Below are 23,414 nucleotides of genomic sequence, written 5' to 3'. Positions count from 1 at the left end.
AACACCAGTTTCAGACAAAATCCGTCAGAAAAAATCCAATGGATTTTGTTGTCGGAATGTCCAACCGTGTGTACAAGAGGCAAAAAGTGATGAGATGTGAAGAAGATCACATGCTCAAAAAACAGTTCTTGAAAGGCGTGAACACAATTGTTCCCACCATCCAGGCATCCACTAGGAGGGTGCCCTATCAATTCACCCTAAACAACGACCACAACAGGTCTAGTGGCACTTTGGTTTACAAAACCTTAATGGCAGTTCATGTTCCACTCTCCTCTCCTCGCCTGCATCGAAATCCACAGTTGGTCTGATAAGGCTTTAAAAAAAAAATTATATATATATATATATATATATATATATATATATATATATATATAAAATAAAAAAATCACATTCCACTCCACTCTCCTCTCCTAAAAGCGCAACTAGACCTGTTGTGGTCTTTGTTTAACCACTTGCTGCCTGCTCACTGTCAAATGATGGCAGGGTGGTAGGGCACTCGTTCTGGGTGGACTTCACATGACGGCGCCAAGAACGGCTGCTCTCGAGCGAAGCCCCCCCCCCCCCCCCCCCGGGGAGTGCAATGCGCCGTGTTGCAAGGACACAGCACGACCTCGATCTCTGTAAAGAGCCGTGGCCACAGTTCTTTAACATGGAGATGCCGGTAATTGGCTCTCCTCACACTGACAGAGCGTGAGGTGAGGAGAGCCAATCAGTGGCATTTCCTCACAGAGGTCATCTAGGCATGTAATCAGAGCACTGATAATAAGTGCCCTGATTACAATAAAGCACCCAAAGTGCTAGCAGTGTGCCCACCAGTGCCAGCAGAGTGCCCACCAGTGCCAGCAAACAGTGCCCATAAGTGTAAGCAATCAGTACCCATTAGTGATGCCAGACAGTACTGGCTATCACTGCTGCCCACCACTGCTCCCCATCAAAACCCATCAATGCCCACCAGTGCCGTCTATCCATGTTGCATATCTGTGCCCACCAGTGCCACCTATCTGTGCCCATCAGTGCCACCCACCAGTGCCACCCATCAGTGCCCACCAGTTCTGCCTATCAGTGCTCATCAGTGCCACATATCAGTGCAACCTATCAGTGCCCATAAGTGTGGCATACTTGTGCCTCCTCATCAGTGCCAACGAATCAGTGCCCATAGGCGCATATATCTACAGTGTTTTCTTATCTCTGTCCAAAGTCCTAAGACCTGTGTCTTTCTGCTGCTCTTCTGTTATCAGCATGATAACTTCTGACAAGTTCTCCGACACAGGAGATAAAACCAGCCTTAAATTTGTGTCGGGGTAGATGCTATAAATAGATTAGCAGAGAGTTGGTCTATTCACAGCACAGCTCTGCAAGTCTCTGCCTATGTGGAGGGGGGTGTGGCTTTCCTCCAATCAGCTGTCACACAATGTATGCCCAGACTTCACTCCCACTTCTGGAACAGGAAGAGAAAATCTCTAACACGATGTTCACATTCTAAAGAATATAGCAAGTGGAAGACAGCAGATATACATGTAAAACTTATGTAGGCAGATGTATTTAATCTCTGTGTATCATCTGAGGCTGTTCACTTGACTGGGTATAGAAGAGGATTTACATCCACTTCAAGCCTGTTTCTGTGTGAGCCTGTACAGTGAAGCTTGCGTGGGGTTGCTGTCCATGGTGCTGAATAAAAAGTTTCAGAAGATACAGTAACAAATCGAACATTTCCTCCCATTAGCAGATACAGTAATACCTCAGATTGCGAGTAACGCGGTTAGTGAGCATTTCGCAATAGGAGCTATTTTTTTTTTTTTAATCCTGACTTGGTTTGTGAGCCTTGTCTCAAGCATCAGGAAACTAATTATCTGAGTTTCCATTGACTTCTATGGGGAAACTCGCTTTGATATACGAGGGCTTTGGTGTGTATTGCTAGAGAGTTTTTTTTTTTTTTCTTCGGAGAGATCCTGGGATCAGCACAGGACCAATCAGCACTGTCCAGGTAGAGGGTTGGGGGTCCTGCAGCCTCATTGGACAGTCAGAGGAGAATGAAAACTCCTCCTACAAGCTTTAACCAGACACTGATGGAAGTCACAAGACTGCTATATACTGCTGATGGGAAAAGATATTTAGCTGTTTATATTTACTAAAATAATTGCATTTCCACGTTCGGTGTACTGTGGGAGACCAGATATAGTGAATGCAGCCTCCTGGGTTTAGTAACATTTAAAGCGGTGTTACGGCCATAATATATATATATATATATATTTTTTTTTACAATCTCAACACTATTATAATATATATGCAGTAACAGATATCAATAGTTCCCGATCTGTTCAGTAATCAATTCAAAAACTTACAGAATATATTGTCACCAATCTTGTGGCTGTTTCCATCTTAGCTATGGGCATGTGAAGCCTGGTTGATTTCTCTTCCTGGTTTTCTTGAGAGAGGTGCATGCTGGGTAATAGTTGCAAATTCCACAGAGACTCCTGGGAAATGAAGACACTCATTTCCCAGGAGGCCAGGGGAGTCAGGAAGAGAAGTAGGAACACCGCGGAATAGGAAGTAGGCAGATTAGGAAGTCTGCCTAGTAACAGGGTCTTTCAGGCAAGTAAAAAAAAAATTTTTTTTTAACTAAATGATTTTATTACATTAAAAGGAAGCTAATAATGTGAAATTTATTTTTAGAGTAGACCTCCGCTTTAAGGGCCACTTTATTAGGAACATCTGTTTATTCTTTCAAGTAGCCAAATAGTGAATCATGGGGTTGCTATTTAATACATAAGACATGTGGACATGGTAAGAAGCCGTAGATGTTTTCATACAAATTCTTAGGATAGGGAAGATGTATGGTCTATGTGACTTTTGGCAGATGTGGACATTTCAAGATTCTCAGTACCCTTGACCTCCTTGGTTTACAGTCTTCAAACAATGACCTTAAAACCCCAAAAATATATTGATCTCCAACATTGAGGGCAAAAAAAAAAAAAAATGTTTAATGAGAGGGGTCAGAGGACAACAACCAGACTTGTTTGGGCTGGGACACAACTACTCAACGGTCCCCATCCCTTACAATAGTGGAGGACATTAGGGAATGCATAACTTTATAGTGTGACCAAACCTTGATGAGGACAGGGAGTTTGGGATCACCAACACTGGACTGAAGATTGGAAACATGTCCCCTGGTCTGAAGAACTGTGACCTGAGTGTGACATAGAGTGACATAGAGTCAGCTGTAAAAAGAGAATTTAAGAGAGGTTAAAATATAAAATCTCACCGGCAAAGTTAAATAACACCAGTATATAAGCAATTATTGTATGCTTTTGTTACTATGGTTGTAAAAGCTCAAGGTTTTTTTTTTACCTTCATGTATTCTATGCATAAAGGTAAAAAAAAAAAAACTTCTGTGTGCAGCAGCCCCCCTAAAACTTACCTGAGCCCCATCTTAATCCCTTTGCTCCCGCTACTGTTAATCACAGCCAATGAGCCAATGAGGAGAGAGCAGGGGTGGCGCCGAGCTGCGTTCTGTGTGTCCACACACACGGAGCAGCGGCCCGGGAGCAAGCCAGCTTGGGTATCCCCATAGCAAGATGCTTGTTGTGGGGGAATTAGGCAGGAGGGGGTGGCCTGGAGTGCCAGCGGGGGACCCAAGAAAAGAAGGACTGGGGCTACTCTGTGCAAATCCCCTACACAGAGCAGGTAAGTATAACATGTGTGTTATTTAAAATAACAACAAACCTTTAATATCACTTTAAAGAAAAACTAAACTCTCTCAATCAACATTAGCTATTTTTAATCCCTATGTTGCTAGCATTAATAAATGCAGGGGGGGGGGGGGGGTTATATCATACTTACTTGCTATACATTTCTTTGTTTGCTCCCTAGTTTCTGGCCTGGGCCAAAATGATGTCATACATCCCAAGAGTCTTGGGATGTCAAGAGCATTTTTTTTCTTTCACCTGGAGGAAGGGAGAAGGGGCTTTTTCAGCTAAGCACGCCCTCCTACCTGCATGCCTGAGTGAAGGACAGGTGGATTCCAGGAAGTAAATGCTACATGAATCATCTGCCCTTACTTAAAGGGATTGGAAAGCTTTGTTTTTGTTTTTTTAAATAGCAAACATGTCATACTTACCTCCACTGTGCAGTTAGTTTTGCACAGAGTGGCCCCGAACACCCCCTTTTGGCGTCCCTCATCAGTGCTCCTGGTTCCTTCCTGCATTGAATGTCCACATTGGAGCAGCTCTCTCCTACGGTGAACACCCGTGTGGGCATGCTCCTGAGTCCTGCATCTGTGTCCATTCACAGAATGCAGTACTCAACCCCCCCCCCCCCCCCCCGGCGCCACGTCATTGAATTTCATTGACAGCAGCGGGAGCCAGTGGCTGCGCTGCTATCAATCTATCCAATCAGGACATGAGACAACAGCTGCTGGAGCTGGTGTGCTCATTCCTGGTCGGCGAAGGTACGAGGTCAGGTAAGTAAAACGGGGGCTCGGGGGGGGCTGCAGCACCACAGCAGGTTTTGAATGCATTAAGGTGAAAACCCACGAGTGTTTACAACCCTTTTATGTTGGCCATGGCTAGAAGTGCGAGAGGGTGTTTTTCAAAGTGATTTCTCATCCAAATAAAACATTGAGACATGGCTGGATGGGTGAATTTGTGTTGAATATTAAAAATGAACTACATTGTGTTTTCAGTTTGTTGTGCTCAATAACAGTTTAGTTCTGCTTTAAACTGGACCAGTTCCATCACACTAGAGGTTACAAGTTAAAAATTGGCTCACTACAGCTGAGGGTACCTCCTATTGCTAAGTAGATATATGAGATGTGTCTAAAAAGTTTGTTGAATGGTCCGATAACTCAACAGCAACATGGGCCAGGTGAACACACATGCACATGGCTATCCAGAGACACGTCAAGAAGCACCACCTAGCCAGGAGTGCACCTGACCATCAGGGTAAACCCACTGGGGGCAGTCGAACGTAGTCAGTGTAAGAGGTATGGTCACAGTGCAATGGAGCAACTAGTGGACATCAAGTTCTGCAAGTGTACGGGATGGTATTGCCATGGGTTTTTGTTGTGATTTTATAGCGCTCATATGGATTAGGCGCTAAGCAGAGGACACAATATGATATACAGGAAGTTGGGGGGGAAGAGCTTAGGATTTTAAAAGAAGCATGTGGTCAGACAAAGAACAGAGTTGGTTTGCAACACAAAGGACGAGGACATGTGCTGAAGACTTTGGAGGAAACAGAAGTTTTGGGTTGGACTCTGAGAAAAGAACCATGAAGGACATTACATCTTGATTCCATCTCTAAGTTGAGTAAGGCCGCGTACACACGGGCGGACTGTTCGCCCAACCTTGTCCGCTGAACAGTGTTTGGGCGGACAGTCCGCTCGTGTGTGGGCTTTCAGCGGACAGTTTCAGCGGACAGTTGGACGGACAAAGTCTTTCGGAAATTCCGAAAAACTGTCCGCTGAAACTGTGTTTGAGCGAACAGTCCGCCCGTGTGTGGGCCTGTCCGCTGTACTTTCGAAATGAGCGGACTGTTCCCGCTCGGAAAGTCCGCCCATTTCGAGCGCGTGTACAGGTAGGCGGGGCCCGCGAAGGAGACGTCGCGGGCTCCGCCGCCTGGAATGGGCTTAAAGGGGAACCCCAACGCCGAAAAAAATCGGCGTGGGGGTTCCCCCAAAGTCCACACCAGACCCTTGTCCGAGCACGCTACCTGGCCGGCCAGGAAAGGGGGGCGAGCGCGCCCCCCCTCCTGAGCCGTACCAGGCCGCGTGCCCTCAACATGGGGGGTGCCTTGGGGAAGGGGGGGCCGCGCGGCCCCCCCACCCCAAAGCACCTTGTCCCCATGTTGATGAGGACAAGGGCCTCTTCCCGACAACCCTGGCCGTTGGTTGTCGGGGTCTGCGGGCGGGGGGCTTATCGGAATCCGAGATCCCCCTTTAAGAAGGGGGCCCCCGGATACCGGCCCCCCACCCTATGTGAATGAGTATGGGGTACAATGTACCCCTACCCATTCACCTGTGAAATAAAGTACAAAAAAAAACACAACACAGGGAAAAAATATTTTATTGCACAGCTCCGGGGGTCTTCCGTCTTCGGGGGTCTTCTCGCCGGACTCCTCCGCTATCTGTGTGTAGCTCTTTTACTAGCGGAGGAGTCCGGCTTTCTTCCTCCCCGCCGCCGGCCTCTTCTCCCGACTTCGGGGGTCTTGTCCCCCTCTTCGGTTCTTCTGCCGGGCCACCGCGCCTTCTTGTAGCTCTTTTGCAGGCGGTGGCCCGGTCTTCTGTCGCCGCTGCCTTCCGTTCTTCTGTCGCCGCCTTCGGTTCTTCTGCCGGGCCACCGCGCCTTCTTGTAGCTCTTTTACAGGCGGTGGCCCGGTCTTCTGTCGCCGCTGTCGCTGTCGCCGTCGCCGCCTTCCGTTCTTGTTCTTCTTCTTGTTCTTCTTGTTCTTCTCCAGGAGATGTTGACACGTCGCTCTCTCCGGCCGGAATGCCAGAGCCGCGCTGTGCGGTCACTTATATAGTGACAATGGGGCGGTGTCACATGGTATATGTCACATGGGTTGGTCACATGGGTTGATGTCACATGGGGACTATGACATCGTAAGGGGGCGGGGTCACCATGTGACCAACCCATGTGACATATACCATGTGACACCGCCCCATTGTCACTATATAAGTGGCAGCGGAGCGTGTCCCTGGCATTCCGGCCGGAGAGCTCGTCGAGTCAACATCTCCAGGAGAAGAAGAAGAACAACAAGAAGAAGAACAAGAACGGAAGGCGGCGGTGACGACAGCGGCGACAGAAGACCGGGCCACCGCCTGTAAAAGAGCTACAAGAAGGCGCGGTGGCCCGGCAGAAGAACCGAAGGCGGCGACAGAAGAACGGAAGGCAGCGGCGACAGAAGACCGGGCCACCGCCTGCAAAAGAGCTACAAGAAGGCGCGGTGGCCCGGCAGAAGAACCGAAGAGGGGGACAAGACCCCCGAAGTCGGGAGAAGAGGCCGGCGGCGGGGAGGAAGAAAGCCGGACTCCTCCGCTAGTAAAAGAGCTACACACAGATAGCGGAGGAGTCCGGCGAGAAGACCCCCGAAGACGGAAGACCCCCGGAGCTGTGCAATAAAATATTTTTTCCCTGTGTTGTGTTTTTTTTTGTACTTTATTTCACAGGTGAATGGGTAGGGGTACATTGTACCCCATACTCATTCACATAGGGTGGGGGGCCGGTATCCGGGGGCCCCCTTCTTAAAGGGGGCTCCCGGATTCCGATAAGCCCCCCGCCCGCAGACCCCGACAACCAACGGCCAGGGTTGTCGGGAAGAGGCCCTTGTCCTCATCAACATGGGGACAAGGTGCTTTGGGGTGGGGGGGCCGCGCGGCCCCCCCTTCCCCAAGGCACCCCCCATGTTGAGGGCACGCGGCCTGGTACGGCTCAGGAGGGGGGGCGCGCTCGCTCGCCCCCCTTTCCTGGCCGGCCGGGTAGCGTGCTCGGACAAGGGTCTGGTGTGGACTTTGGGGGAACCCCCACGCCGATTTTTTTCGGCGTTGGGGTTCCCCTTTAAGCCCATTCCAGGCGGCGGAGCCCGCGACGTCTCCTTCGCGGGCCCCGCCTACCTGTACACGCGCTCGAAATGGGCGGATTTGCCTCCGCCTTACGTGGGCGAGTCCGTTCATTTCAAAAGTTGAGCGGACTGTTTGGCAAACAGTTCGCTGAAACAGTCCGCTCGTGTGTGGGCAAGTCCGCTCATGCAAATTTTGAGCGGACTGTTTGCCGAAACTGTTTGACGAACAAGGTTGGGCAAACAGTCCGCGCGTGTGTACGCGGCCTAACTGTTTAGTTTACTTATTGCATACATATTGTACATGCTTATTTTGCTAGAAAGAATAAATTGGCTTGTGCATGTTGAAGGGCATATTTTGTGACAGTGTGACATAAAGTATTGCTACGACCATTCTAAGTCATTTTCTAGCAAAAAATAAAAATACTGATTTTAACTTGTAAACAAATAAGCTTGGCCTGGTCCTTAAGTGGTTAAATAAACACCACGGACTTAAATGACTAAAAATGACTTTTGAAGTTCCTCTAATATGCTAAAGCTTACACAAGATTTTAGAGATTGGGATTACTTATACTTTAACTCCAAGCATATACTGTATGGATATTTCCCTCTAGTTCAGCTCTAAGGCATGAATTCATATTTCAGGTATTGTTTTATAAATGATATGTATCCAGGTTGTGCAGCGTTCATTTCCTCTAACATCTCCGTAAATGGAGGAATATTCAGTTCTTTCAGCTCTATTTGTCTTTTTCAGTGAGTGGAGTTGTTTAAGGCTTATGGATCAGACACCACACATACCTATTGATTCGTCATTAACTACTATGTCAATTTTAATGAAGAAGTGACACATGTTAATTTTTTTTTTTTTTTTTTTTTGGGGGGGGGGGGGGGGGTGTAAGGACAAACAAGTCTTTTTTTTTATCTATTAAGGTTAAAATAATGAAACATTTTAGAAAAACACTGAAAAAATACCTATTGCATACAAACAAACAAAAGCCTCTCTTTTAGTGGTTTTGTCTTCCATTTTATTATGTTGTATTATTATCTTTACTTTATGCCTATTTTGATAGCAAACGCTTAATAAATACGCTTAGAAAAAATAAGTATTTGTATTTTTGTTGGTGTTATTGTTTTCAAATATTTATTTTATTGCATATCTATTTTGTTGCATGCAAACAAAAATAACTCTTCCTTTTAGTGGTATTAGGTATTATCTTCAAATATTTATTTTATTTCATATTTATTTTGAAGGCAAAAGTTTAAAACATATGAAAAAATATTGCTAAAAAAAAATTGTTGCATACAAACATGAATATGTAATTTTTTCAGTGGTAAAAATATTTATCTTATATCTACTTAAACTCAAAAGTAGAAAAAAAATGAAAAGGTGTCTGAAAAAAAGGGGGGCATGCAAGGGGTCATCCCCAAACTGTTCCTCAAAGTTGGGAGCATGACATTGTCCAAAATGTCTTGGTATGCTGACGCATTAAGAGTTCCCTTCACTGGAATTAAGGGGGCCAAGCCCAACCCCAGAAAAACAACCCCACATCATAATCCCCCCTCCACCAAATTATTTGGACCAGTACACAAAGCAAGGTTCATAAAGACATGGATGAGTGATTTTGGGGTGGAAGAACTTGACGGGCCTGCACGGAGTCTTGGCCTTAACCTTACTATGCACAATTTCACCAAATTCTGTGTGCACAAGTTGTAATAAATCTTCCCAGTGTCTCCCAGCTGCCATAGTGCCACCCAACCTCCCAGAGTGGCTCACAGTGCCCTTCATCCTCTCACAGTGCCCCCAGGCTCTCTGTAACAAAATGCCCCACACTCCACTTGAGTGCTTTCATCATATTCAGCTTCCTTCCAGTCTGAATATAGATATCAGGTATTCCAAATGCTTACAACCACAAACTAGGCAGTACTTGTTTTGGCTGCTCAACATGTACTGTTTATTGAAACACATGTACAGAGAGGTACACTCCCTATGAGCCCTCAGTCCCTACAATGCCTGCCAACCTCCCACAGTACCCTCAGGCTTCCCAAGAGCTCTCATTCCCCTCAATGCCTGCCAACCACTCACAATGCCCCCTTCCCCCCTGCAGTGCACCCTAGATTGCTGCAGAGCCTCCGGCCCCTCCATAGTGCTACCTGCCATGTCCCACAGTGCCCTCCAGTCTTCCACATTGCCCCTTCAAAAACGACAGCTTCCCCGAGAGACCCCAAGCCCCCTCCAAAGACCCAGTTCCCCCACAGTTGTCCCTTACTCCTTCCAGAAACCTAACGCCTTTTAAGGCCACCAAGTATGCTGTAGAGTCCCCTCTAGAACCTTTATTCCCCCACAGTGACACCCATCCAGAGCCTTCCAGAGCATAGAGTGTGGGTATAAACTTTTTTTTTTCTTATCCTAGAGGCATGAAAAGTTTTGGAAGAATTTACCATTCCCTGGTCTTTAAAAGATTGAGAACCACAGCATTATAGTACTATCAGGTGCATGAAGAGCATACAGTGTCTATGTACTTTTAGTAAGGCTCCAGGAGAAGGATAGACTGGATGCAGCAAAAAAAAAAAGACCTCAGAAAGGTCTGTTGGGGGGGATTAATAAGGTTGGACCAAATGTGCCTACAACGCGGTTACTTAAATGACTGGCGTCAGGCACGCCTGAATAGAGTGAATTCATCTCAGGGTCATTAGAATGAAAGCTCCCGTGTATTCCGTCGTGTTCACAACCTGCTTGACTGTCACTGCTTCAGCTCCTCGGGGAGCACTAATTGCAACACTTGCAGTACTTTCCTTCATTTCCCAGACAGAATGCCGATTTCAACCCACAACTAATTTATCAATGGATGCAGCTCTAAATGGAATGTATTTGCTGTCATGTGCTCGGTTGCAACTGTTGTGATTCTTTAGGAGCTGAACTTTTCCTGTAGATATTATGGGCCTGATTTACTAAGGTTGCACGCTCACTTGCTGAGCCACCAATCTGTAGGGATGCCTTACCCAGATTTACTAAATACCAACAGCTCTGTACAAGAATACCCACTCTGGTCTGATTTACTAAACAGTGAGGAGAAGTGAAATGAAATAAACATCTAATTGTGTGCATGTGAACTACTACTTTCCTCAATAACAAAATGAATATATCATGTATATTTACCAGTCAGATAGTCTTTAATTTAATGATGACTTTGAGACAGACTTTAGTGAAAAAAAATAATAATGGTTGAGTCTGCATTTACATCTTTGATTTTTTGCTTAACCGCTTCAGCTCGGAAGATTTTACCCCCTTCCTGACCAGAGCACTTTTTGCAATTCGGCACTGCGTCGCTTTAACTGACAATTGCGCGGTCGTGCTATGTCGTACCCAAACAAAATTGACATCCTTTTTTTTCCCACAAATAGAGCTTTCTTTTGGTGGTATTTGATCACCTTTGCGGTTTTTATTTTTTGCGCTATAATCAAAAAAATTAAAAATAAAACGCAATATTTTTTACTTTTTGCTATAATAAATATCCCCCAAAAATAGAAGAAGAAGAAGACAGGATCAAACATTATTTTTACACAATGCAGAGCATTAACCCCTTTCTACAGTGAGTATAACAAGCATTCTTTACTGCATATACAGACTGATTTTACTGTTGTGGGTTTAGTAACACTTTAAGTCCATATGCGAAAATCCGGAACACTTGTAGTCACATCGGCTAACGCGTTGCAAGGGTTCCTTCTTCCTCAGAGCCTACAGAACATGTCCATTTCACACATATATATATATATAGTTGTTTTATTGTATTGTTGTATTAGTGTACTGACTCAAATGGTAGTGACCCCTAATGGATCAATCTCCTAATTTCATGGTGTCCAATGCAAACAAACGGTGGGTAAATAGGTGAAAATAATCATGAAATATGTAGGGTATAGTAGCAAATCGCTCCTCCACCCCTGCCCCCATGCTTCCGCATATATGCTCTTTTTTTAACTGTGGTGGTAAAATCACCTCCTACAGCGCTGGAGTCATGGCTTTACGTATCGTGGGAGAAAACGCTGTTGCTGTCAGAATAAATAAACCCATGCTGCAGCTGAATGGCCTACCTGCTAAGCAAATGATGGTTAACAATAAAACAAAGTAACATTACAGTATAACAGTGAGGCATGCCATACCTGCAAAGCAAATACAATAAAACATAGTAAAAATAAAACATTACAGTTCTAAAATACAGTAACAATAGAGAGAGAACAATAGAGCGGACAATAGAGAGAACATAAGAGAGAGAACAATAGAGAGAAGAAAAATTAAATCATATTGATGGCTTATTTATTTTTTATTTATTTTTTGTGTTCTTTTGTGTTTTTCTTTGTTTGCACTTTTATATAAACTGTAAATGTTCCAGATTAGGGTCTCTCAAAATGTAATGGCCATTTCATCTTTCGAGACCCTGTGTAAGTGTGCCCTAGAACTGTGGAATGCTGTACCCTACTCCACTAGTATGTGGTAGCGTCTGAAACATTTACCAATACAAGAGACCAGGTTGGTCAGGACAGGAGGGACAATAAAAGCAGATGTCACGCCTATATCTGCGTTTTCTGCAAACACAACATCATCTTTGGGGATTTCTTTGGGTAGGGGTACCAGGGAGAATATACGGAAAATGCCTCTCATGCAGCCGGCTCACTGCATTTGGATTGGGAAGTTGGGTCACAGCACTGTCTGGAAACAAAAGGGCTGTGATTATCTCTTCCTGGAATTTAAGGAAGGATCCAGTTCGTCCTGAAGCTTTGTATAGCACATAAGCATTCAGCAAAGCCAATTGGAATAAATATACAGACACATTTTTATACCAACGTCTGGCCATTATGGGCAATTAGGTATGATGCTAACTGGTCGTTGAGGTCCACCCCTCCCATGTTAAGGTTGTATTCGTGGAAACAGAGGTGTTTCTCCACAACACCAGTTGCTGTTTGAATTTGAACCATTGTGTCTGCTTGAAGGGGGGGCAGGAGGAAAGAACAAAAGCATTCTTATTATCCCTCCACTTCACAGCGAGCAAATGATTACATTTCAAGCAGGCTCTCTCCCCCAGCCTAAGACGGGAATCTACACGCCGCCGGGGCCAGCCCCAGAGATTAGATCACACAGTGCCACATGCACCAATTCCATGATCAAACAAGTGACACAAAGTGGCACGCTTGTGTAATAATTGTCCACATACAAGTGGTACCCCTTTCCGAATAAGGGTGACAACAAGTCCCACTAAATTTTACCAGTGCTCCCTATGTAGTGAGGGCAGTTCACCGGCTCTACGAAACTATCTCTTCCCTCGTAAACCATAAAATTATATGTATAGCCTGTTGCCCTGTCACAGAGCTTATACATCTTGACCCCTTATCTGGCATGCTTGCTGGGAAGATACTGTTTGAATGACAAGTGTTCAGAAAACTTAATCAGGGACTCATCAACTGAGACAACTTGATTGGGAGTAAACAAGGCTGCAAACTGCTGGTTGAAGTGGTTTACGAGGGGCCAAATTTTGTATTCAAGGTCACGCCAAGGACAACAGCATTAACCGCAAGATCTGCTCGTATAGTGTTCTGGTCATGGAGGCAGAGAAGACGGGCATATGGGGAATTGGATCAGTGGACCAATATGACCGCAACTCACTTTTTTTTTAGGTATGCCCATGAGGAGGGATAGGCCCAGGAAGGTCTTAAATTCAGAGACCATAATAGGGCTCCAATCTCTGACAAGGGTCAACTGGGGATTAGCGGCCATGAATTGACTAGCATACAAATTTCTTTGGTCCACAATAGATCTATAGAGGTCTTCCCTGAAAAACAGCGAATAAAAATCAAGTGATGTAAAATCAACAGTTTTTACCTGAATTCTGGGTTGGTCAGTGAATGGGGGAGGTACCGGTGCTGCAGAAGCGGTGGGCTTCCAATTCGGATTGACAAATGCATCAGGAAAGGCACCATGGGCTTGACTGGCCTGTCTTTGTGGTGGCTGCGGGAAACTAGTTGTGTTAGCCACCTCACCAGCTTGAACTGCACTTATGGGACTCGCCATGTCACCAAGTGTTACTGCAGTGCTGGATGTATGACCAGGATGTACTAGGCCGCTGGTGCTTGCCAGTTCACCAGAAGGATGAGCAGCACTAGTAATGGTTCTCTGCTCCATAGGAGATCCCTGTGGTTCTTGCACCGCAACAACAGCAGAAGAACGGGGTCGGGTACGAATGACCTTGGCAGCGACCATTACTCCATCATCACAGCTATCTGTCAGGGTGCCGCTGCTGTCTACAGGTTCATATTCTGAGCCTGAATCTGACAAATGGGTGAGTTCCTCTTTACTCATCTATCATGCTCAGAAATGTGTAGGCCTCTTCACTAGTGTACCTTCGATTGGACATTTTGGCCTGTAAATTTACTGGTACACTAGTGAGATTCACAGGAAAAAAAAAAAGAGCACCTGACTGTCAGCGACTGCTTCAAATGCTACCAAAAAAACTGTTAGCGTTTGCAGGGATCAGGCCTGACTGCAGTCATTTGTTTTGTAAGTGACAGTGATCGATTGATGCTGCACTTGAGTGGGCTGGGCGGACGGGCTAAACGCAGGTGCTAGCAGGTATCTAGGCAGATCTCGCTAACGCTGCATTTTTGGAAACTCTAAACTATTGGGGACACTAATATAGTTCAGACACTATACTACTAAGGGAGGTGTATGGTGCGTGCATGGATGTTAGCGCTACTGGTACTAATTTGACTAATCTGACGCTAAAACTGATATCACCTGCCGGGTGATCAGGGGGTTAAACCTTTTATTAGGTCATGTACGGCGGGTACCCTGACGCTATAAAAAAATAACTAACTAACCAGCGTCCCCTGTGACACTAATACTGGTGACAGGGAGTGATCAAGGGTTTAAACCTTTATTAGAGGGGTTTAAGGGGGTTCCTAGACCTATCTGGGCCTACTACTAAGTACCTTAACGCTGATTAGCATCACAAATGACACCAGTACAGAGATCAAAGAAAAATATGAACACTGCACTGGTTAACACAATGACAGGGAATGAAGGGGTTAACTGGGGGGGGGTGATCGGGGAGTGATCGGAGGGGGGAAATGTGTGAGTTTGGAGTTTGGATGTCCTCTCTCCTCTCTCTGGAACGGAAAATAATTCCAGAGAGGGCGACAATATCACTTCCTCTGCCTGTGTTTACACTTACAGGCAGGGGAAGCATTTCATTCGACACAACCGATCAAAAGGTCCAGGCCAGAAATCGTTGGCCTGGGCCTGGAGACTGATCGGTTCCTAAAATAATCCAATCGTCGCGGCCGCCATAAGGTAACGTCGTTTCGCCCACCCATGCTATTCTGCCTCAGAAAAACTTCAGTTAGTACACCATATATAAGTATGTGAAATGGACATGTTCTGTAGGCTCTGAAGAAGAGGAAAACCTTAAAACGTGTTAGCCAATGTGATTACAAGTGTTGTGGATTTTCGCATATGAACTTAAGCAGATGATTTTATGATAATGCTATGACACAAGTACTGTTTTTTGAGTATTTTCACCTCTATTTTATTCAATAAAAGCATGTATTGAGGATAATGCGCTGGGCCTATGCGCTCCCCTCTCTGTTCTTCTATGCTTTCTGGGCTTACATAAGTAGTGATGCTGTTGTCACTATTCCTGTAAGCCTTGTAACAGAAGGAACTCAGCACAGGGTGCCCCCATACCTGCAATCAGGGCCGGGACAAGGGGTGGGTGGGAGGGATGGCTGCCCTGGGTGCAATGGTTTACAAAAGGGATGGGGCACCTTTCTTCTGTTACAAGGCTGACAAGAGTAGTGACAGTGATTTTGACAATGGAGTGACTGCTAGGTGTAGGATCCCCTAAGCTTGTACATCGTGGGGGGGGGGGGGCACAGTTTGGCACCTTTGCCCTGGGCGCTGAATGACCTTCTTCAGGCACTGCCTGCAATAATAAACCATAGCGCCCAGGGTAACCGTCCCTCCTGCCCTACCCTTGCCCCAGCCCTGACTTCTGTACATTACATGTATGTAGGTTGCCCCAAAATGTTTTACAAACTGACAGCTGATAGAAGATGATCCCTTAAGAGTCAAACTGTAATGTGAACCTGATGTCTATTGTTTACGTACTTTAAAGTGGTTCTAAAGTTTTATTTTGTTTTCTTTAAAACAATAAACACATCATACTTACCTGCTCCATAACCCTGATCCTCCTCTTCTCAGGTCCCCCACCGGTGCTCCCCTTGCCGAGTTCCCCCAAAGAAAGCTGCTTGCGCTAGGGGCGCCTATGCGTCCTCGCACCTGAGACATCTCTGTGTATCTATGGAGCCTGGCTCAGTCCTGCACCTCCACAGCAGTGCTGTTTCTCACCAAATGAGGAGGGAGAGACCCCGGAGAGTCGGTAGAGCCTTGGCTCTAATGGACATCGGGCTTGGGTAAGTATTGGGGGGGGGCTTTAAGGAAGGGGGGAGGGGTTAAAACTAAAGGTTTTTTACTTTCATGCATTTAGTCCATGAAGGTAAAAAAAATAAAAATGTACCCTTTACATCCACTTTAAGTTATTAATGGGTAATACAATATGTTCTCTACAGAGTCTTTAATGTAAAGTTTTCGCCTCTGAGTTTATTATTTTTTTTTCTGTCATTGTAAATAAAAAGCTTCATTGTAATTTTAATTTTAATTTCAGGATCAAATCAATATTATTTTGATCCATTGTCATGGGGCCTATAAATGATGTGAGGCCCATAGGCCCCTCCCTACCATCTACAAGATATCTAGCAAAATATTCAGTGCTTTACTGTGAATATATCATAACAAATATGTACTGTGCAAATTAAAGTGCAATAATATTAGTGCAAACCAATACTGTGCAAAAAATACTGTGCCAAGAAATAAAATAAATATATGAAAATATCTAGTACAAACATATGTTGGTGTTTCTATAATAGGCCATAATCAGCACAAATGTTACCCTCATAAAAATTAATATCTATACAAAATGTACGTGTACAAATGTAAGTATGGGTGCAGCTCCACTGCAAGGGATAGGACTGGTACAAGGATTTTTGACACCCTAGGGAAAACTTAATTTTACTGCCCCCATTGGCTCCACTCCTGACTCCACCCCCTTTACCCTGCCCATATGACAGGAGGCGGCACTGTACAGGAAGCATCAACTCTGCTTCCTCTAGCGCTGGCTACCTGAGACTGAGTTTGTTACACTCCAGTGTCTGCAGAGCATGCAGACACGGATGAAATCAGTGGCCGGGCGCCCCTAGGCACCAGTGCGCCCTAGGCGGCTGCCTAGTTTGCCTAGTGGTAGCACCAGCCCTGGCAAGGGATCATTTTCACATTTCCTGAAGTTAAGCTTAAAGTGCATGTAAAGTCTTGTTTTTTTTTTCTCTAAAATAACAAACATGTTATACTTACCTCTGCAGTTGGTTTTGCACAGAGCAGCCCAGATCCTCCTCTTCTCATGTCCCTATTCGGCTCTCCTGGCCCCTCCCCCATGTTCCGTGCCCCCACAGCATGCAACTTGCTATCAGGGTTGCCAACCGCCAGTAAATTTACTGAAAGTTTGTAAAAATCTGTGATTTTTTTACAACTGCCAGTAAATATCAGGGGCTGATCATTTCATGCTGCGTTGAATTTTTAATTGTAAATCAAGCAAATTACTTTGTTATAGGTATTGTCAGTGTTACCATATCATGTTTATACAGTTCAAATATTCACAGTGTTAGTTTTCAATAGGAGTTCTGTAATTTCTCAGGTCACCAGTAAAAAATGCGCTCCGTCAGTAATTTTTTCACGTTTTGTCAGTAAAAAATGCTGCGGGAGGTTGTCAATCCTTCTTGCTATGGGGGCACTCAAGCCGAGTCACAGCTCCTTGTGTCCATTCAGACACAGAGTCCCCATTTGTCCCTGCCCCCTCTCTCTCCTGATTGGCTAACTGACTTTGATTGACAGCAGCGGGAGCCAGTGGCACCGCTGCTGTGTCTCAGCCAATCAGGAGGAGAGTCCTGGACAGCCGAGGAACTTGTGTACAATGCTGGACAGAGATGGGGCTCAGTTAAGTATTAGGGGTGGCTGAGGATGGCTGCACACAGAAGGTTTTTTTTTTATCTTAATGCATAGAATGCATTAAGATAAAAACCCTTCTAACTTTACAACCACTTTAAATTGTCACTAAAATCGCATCATAAAAAAGTATCACAAAAATGGTGTGTTACATGTTGTTCATACTCACTTAGTCACTATGAGATTCTTTTTTTGTATTCTGAAAAAAAAAACCTGGTTGATCCTGCTGCTCTCTACCGCCGCCTTCTTGTTCATGGCAGCTCTGCACATGCTCAGTTTTCAGTGAGTTTCTATGCTGAACATTTCCTCCCTATCACATCTGAGCAGCCCTCTACAGAGTCACACATGTGGGCATATACACAGTGGTAAATGACAGCCCACTCCCTCCTTTCTCGGCTATGTCCACTAGCCAGCTAAAAGCAATGGGGTGGAATATTACACGTAGATTAATGGAGGCTTCACCTCCCTCTTATTCTATTACACAGGCTGGAGGGGTATAACAGTCTGTGACTGGCAGAAATTCGCCCACACCATTTTGTTGCCAAAAAATAATAAAGATTTGATTTCAAATATATATGTGTATGGCAATTAAAAAAATGTTTATTGATATAAATTATTTATTTTTACTCTGTATCCCAAATATATTAAATATTTTGAACACGTGACCAGCAGCAGAGGACTAGAAGCTCCTCCTGCTTATGGTTTCCTGCAGACAGGCTGGGAAAGATCTGATCCATGTGACAGCTGTATATCAATTAGGAAAAAGGTACTAAGGTTTTTGTTTTTATTAAAAATAATTACAGTGCCAACATTCACATACAGAAATAGGATGGATCATGTCAATTAACCACTTAAGGACCGCTTCACGCTGATGTACGTCGGCAGAATGGCATTGCTGGGCACAAGCATGTACATGTATGTTGCTTTTTAAGTGCCCAGCTGTGGGTCGGGAGCACGCTGGCGGCGGCACGCTCCCAGCCTGGTCCTGTGCTCCGTAACCGTGGGCGCGGGACAAGTGGACCCGATCACCGCTGGTGTCCCATGATCGGGTCACAGAGCTGAAGAACGAGGAGAGGTCTGTGTAAACAAACCTCTCCCCGTGCTTTCCTGTGTGGCTGTCACCGATCGTCTCTTCCCTTTTATAGGGAAGGATGATCAGTGATGTCACATGCCAGGCCACACCCCCTACAATAAAAAAAAAACACATAACGTCATACATAACACCTTCACTGCACCCTAGTGGTTAACTCCTTCACTGCCAGTGTCATTTACACAGGAATCAGTGCATTTAAATAGCACTGATTGCTGTATAAATGACAATGGTTCCAAAAATGTGTCAAAAATGTCCATTGTGTCCGCCATGATGTCGCAGTCACAATAAAAACCGCTGATCACCGCCATTACTAGTAAAAAAAATATATATTAATAAAAATGCCATAAAACGATCCCCTATTTTGTAAATGCTATAACTTTTGTGCAAACCAATCAATAATCGCTAATTGAGATTTTTTTTTTACCAAAAATATGTAGAAGAATACGTATCGGCCTAAACTGAGGGAAAAAAATGTTTTTTTATATACTTTTGGGGGATATTTATTATAGCAAAAAGTAAAAAATATAGATTATTTTTCAAAATTGTCGCTCTATTTTTGTTTATAGTGCAAAAAATCAAATCCGCAGAGGTGATCAAATACCACTAAAAGAAAGCTCTATTTGTGGGAAAAAAAGGACGCCAATTTTGTTTGGGAGCCACGTCGCATGACCGTACAATTGTCAGTTAAAGTGACGCAGTGCCGAATCGCAAAAAGAGGCCTGGTCCTTTGGCTGCAAATTGGTCCGGGGCTTAAGTGGTTAAACAGTGTGTGTTTAGTATCAATTTAATTGATATATTAAAGGGGTTGTAAAGGTAAAAGTTTTTTCACCTTAATGCATTCTATGAATTAAGGTGAAAAAACATCCGACAGTGACGCCTCCCCCCCCCCTTCACCCTCGTTTTACTTACCCGACCCCTCGAAAGTCCCGCGCTCGCCCCAACGTCCTCTTTGCCGATCACCCTGGTCGTTGATTGGACAGAGTGGATGGATTGAAATCAGCGCAGCCATTGGCTCGCGCTGCTGTCAATCACATCCAATGATGCGGCGCGCCGGGAGTGGGGCCTAGTGATACAGTGAGCGGCTACGGCTGCCAGCTGTATCACGGGAGCGCGTCCGCAAGCACTCCACACCATGCGAGGGAGCTTGCATGAAGTTGTGGAGTTCTTGCGGGAGGGAGCCGAGACAGCCACCGAGGGACCCCAGAAGAGCAGGTTCAGGGCCACTCTGCGCAAAACAAGCTGCACAGTGGAGATAAGTAAAGCATGTTTGTTATTTAAATAAAATAAAAAATACATTTCCTTTAGTGACCCTTTAATGATTACATAGCTGCATTAATTTGTGCCTTTTATATCTGCCTGGAGTTCATATACCTCCCTCATCTCTGATAATCATATGTTGCTGGAAAGGGGTCCAAATGAGAAATTCAAATTCAATGATTTTATTAAAAAAAAAAATTCCATAGCTGTGTGACCGTTGAAAATACATATAAATGAATTTAAAACGTGGATGTTCTCAGGCTACATTCTCTGCAGTTTGAACGTGAGAATGCAGGAACTTCCACATTGTGGCCACTAGATGGAGCTATTGAGCATACTCATTTCCTGTGATGATCAGCGCCAACTATTGGTCATAATGTAGTATTTTTCCCATTTAGGCAGGGAATATAGCCTGAGATCATTCAATTTTGCCCCATTCACACAGAACAAATTGACATACAGTTCTGATGGATGGATTTTTTTTATGAATACACCCCTTTGTAAAAATACCATGACTTATGGTTTACCCCTCCTTGGCAGCTACTGTAATGTATTTGGCAACAAACAGGTTAACTTTCCTTTAATTTCTGTTGTTTTCTCTTCCATGTCGAATGGCTATCGAAAATCAAACATCATTGAGCATTCATAGAGTTTCACCCAGATTCAGGTGAATGATTCAGATATATCAATATTTACAGCGTATGCCGACACTTTGATTTGCAATAAAATTAGGAGACAGGCTCATTGTTCTCCTAATAATTGCAACACTTTGTAAGCTTCTCTTCTCGCAGATCGCAGCCTGCGTTGTGTATTTTTCCTCGCACTCATGCTGTTCAGTAATCAAATGATCTGCATAAGCCTCAACCTTTTTTTAATGTCAAGGCCATTTTACTGATGAGCCATCATCAATATGTGTGACTTTGCCTCTCATGCCTTTCTCTTTGCTTTTTTTTTTTTTTTTTTCTTGGAATGCCGCTGTATATCTGGACTAATATTGCAGAATCTTAAAGTGAAGGAGGACGGAATCCTAGGCGCTTGCACTTAAGTAGTTGTAAATCTCAGACATCCTATATGAACAAAGCATATCCCTCTGTAGTGTGTAGTTGTTTCAAGAGCTCTGCCCCCTCCCCCCCCCCAACTCAAAGCACCTTGTCTCCATGTTGATGGGGACAAGAGCCTCTTCCCAACAACCCTGGGCTGTGGTTGAGGGGGGTCTTTGAGCAGGAGGCTTATCTGGAAGCCCCCACTAACAAGGGAGCCCCTAGATCCCACCCCCCCCTATGTAAACGAGTATAGGGTACATTGTGCCTCTACCCATTCACCAAAAAAAGGGGCAAATATAAATACAGAAGACAGGTTTTTAACATTTATTTATTTATTATTTATTTAAAAAAAGTAAAAAAAAATTAAAAAAACAATGTCCCCCGGTGTAGATTTGCTGCCTGCCAGGAACACCGGACCCCAAAAATAAAAACGCTCCACCGTTAATGAAGGCTGACCACCTACTGCAGTGTTAGGGTTGCAGGGAGGTTTAATGTGAAGTTAGTATTGAGGTTATATGGAAAGTTAGTGTTATGCCCCATACACAGTTGGATTTTCCAACGGAAAATATTCAATGGGAGCGCTTTGTTGGAAATTCCATTGGACATTTTCCATTGGAATTTCCATTGCACAAAATTTGAAATCTGGTTCTCAAATTTTCCCAAAACAAAATCCGTTGTCGGAAATTCCGATTGTGTGTACACAATTCCGACGCACAAAGTTCCATGCATGCTCGGAATCAAGCAGAAGAGCCATTAGTGTTTCAGGTGGATTAGTGTTTCAGGTGGATTAGAGTGAGGGATACAGGGAGAATGAATGTGAGGTTTAGTGTTAAGTTTAGTGTTAGTCCACCGGACAATCCGTCCGTGTGTGGGCTCCGGCTGACTTTTTTTCCTAAAAGTCCGGCGGACTTAGAAAGAAGTCTTGACCACAAAGAAGTCTTGACCACACACGGAGAAAAGTCTGTTCCTTTTGAGCGTGGCTCCAGGTAGACGGGACTAGCGAAGGAAGTCAACGTCGCCGCCTCCATCGGCGAGATTGACACCTCGCTAGCCCCGTCCCCTGGTATGGATTTAAAGGGGAACCCCTACGCGAAAAAACAGAGTGGGGGTCCCCTCAAAGTCCATAGCAGACCCTTATCCGAACATGCAGCCTGGCCGGTCAGGAAAGGGGGTGGGGATGAGCGGGCACCCCCCTCCTGAGCCATACCAGGCCGCGTGCCCTCAACATGGGGGGGTGCTTTGGGGAAAGGGGGCCCTGCGCCCCCCCCCACCCCAATGCACCTTGTCACCATGTTTATGAGAACAAGGCCCTCTTCCCGACAACCCTGACCGTTGGTTGTCGGGGTCTGCAGGCGGGGGGCTTATCAGAATCCGGGAGCCCCCTTTAATAAGGGGGCCCCCAGATTCCGGCCCCCCACCCTATGTGAATGAGTATGGGGTATGATGTACCCCTACCCATTCACCTGGGGGAAACAGTGTACATAAAAAAAAAACACAACACAGGTTTTTAAAATACTTTATTAGACAGCTCCGTTGGTCTTCTTCTGTCTTGATGGGGTCTTCTCGCCGGACTCCTCCGCTATCTTCTGCTCTTTTACTAGTGGAGGAGCCTGGCTTTCTCCTTCGTCGCCGCCGCCGCCCGGGGGGTCGTCTTCCGATTTCGGGGATCTTGTCCCGCTCTTCGGTTCCTCTTGCCAGGCCTCCACTTTCTTCTTCTAGCTCTTTTACTAGCATTGGTCCGGTCTTCTTCTTCTTCTTCTGACACGACACTCTCTCTGGCCGTAATGGTAGGGACGTGTTGTGCGGCGACTTATATAGGGAGAAGGGGTGGGGTCACGGGTGATGTCACGTGGTGACCCCACCCCTTAGATCTAGTCCGCCGGAAAAGTCCGGTCGTGTGTGGGGATGTGTGGGCAGGTTCGCTCGTTTGGAAAGTCCGGCAGACCTCCGCTGCACAGTCCGGTGGGTTGTCCGCCGGACTAAGTCTGCCGGATAGTCTGACCGGGTGTACGCGGCATAAGGGTCATAAGGAGAGTTGGTTTCAGGGTTACAGGAAGGGATATGGTTAGGGGTTACAGGGATGGGTAGTGTTATGCCCCGTACACATGATCGGAATTTTGGTCGGAAAAAGCTCTGATGGTTTCGACGGGATTTCGCTCAAGCTGTCTTGCATACACACGGTCACACCAAATTCCGACCATCCATCTCGTAGTTGAATCTCAGCATGCGTGAGTTTTTGCGCATCGGAATTGCATACACACAATCGGAATTTCCGTTGGAAAAATTAAGAACATGCTCTCAAATCTTTTCTGGCGGGAATTCGGCCAGCTAAAGTCTGATGGAGCATACACACGGTCGTGTTTTC

Source organism: Lithobates pipiens, unplaced genomic scaffold (assembly GCF_037356315.1).
Source record: "Lithobates pipiens isolate NorthernLeopardFrog02 unplaced genomic scaffold, aLitPip1_a1.2 Scaffold_30, whole genome shotgun sequence".
NCBI classification, from domain to species: Eukaryota; Metazoa; Chordata; class Amphibia; order Anura; family Ranidae; genus Lithobates; species Lithobates pipiens.
This window is presented reverse-complemented; position numbering follows the sequence as displayed.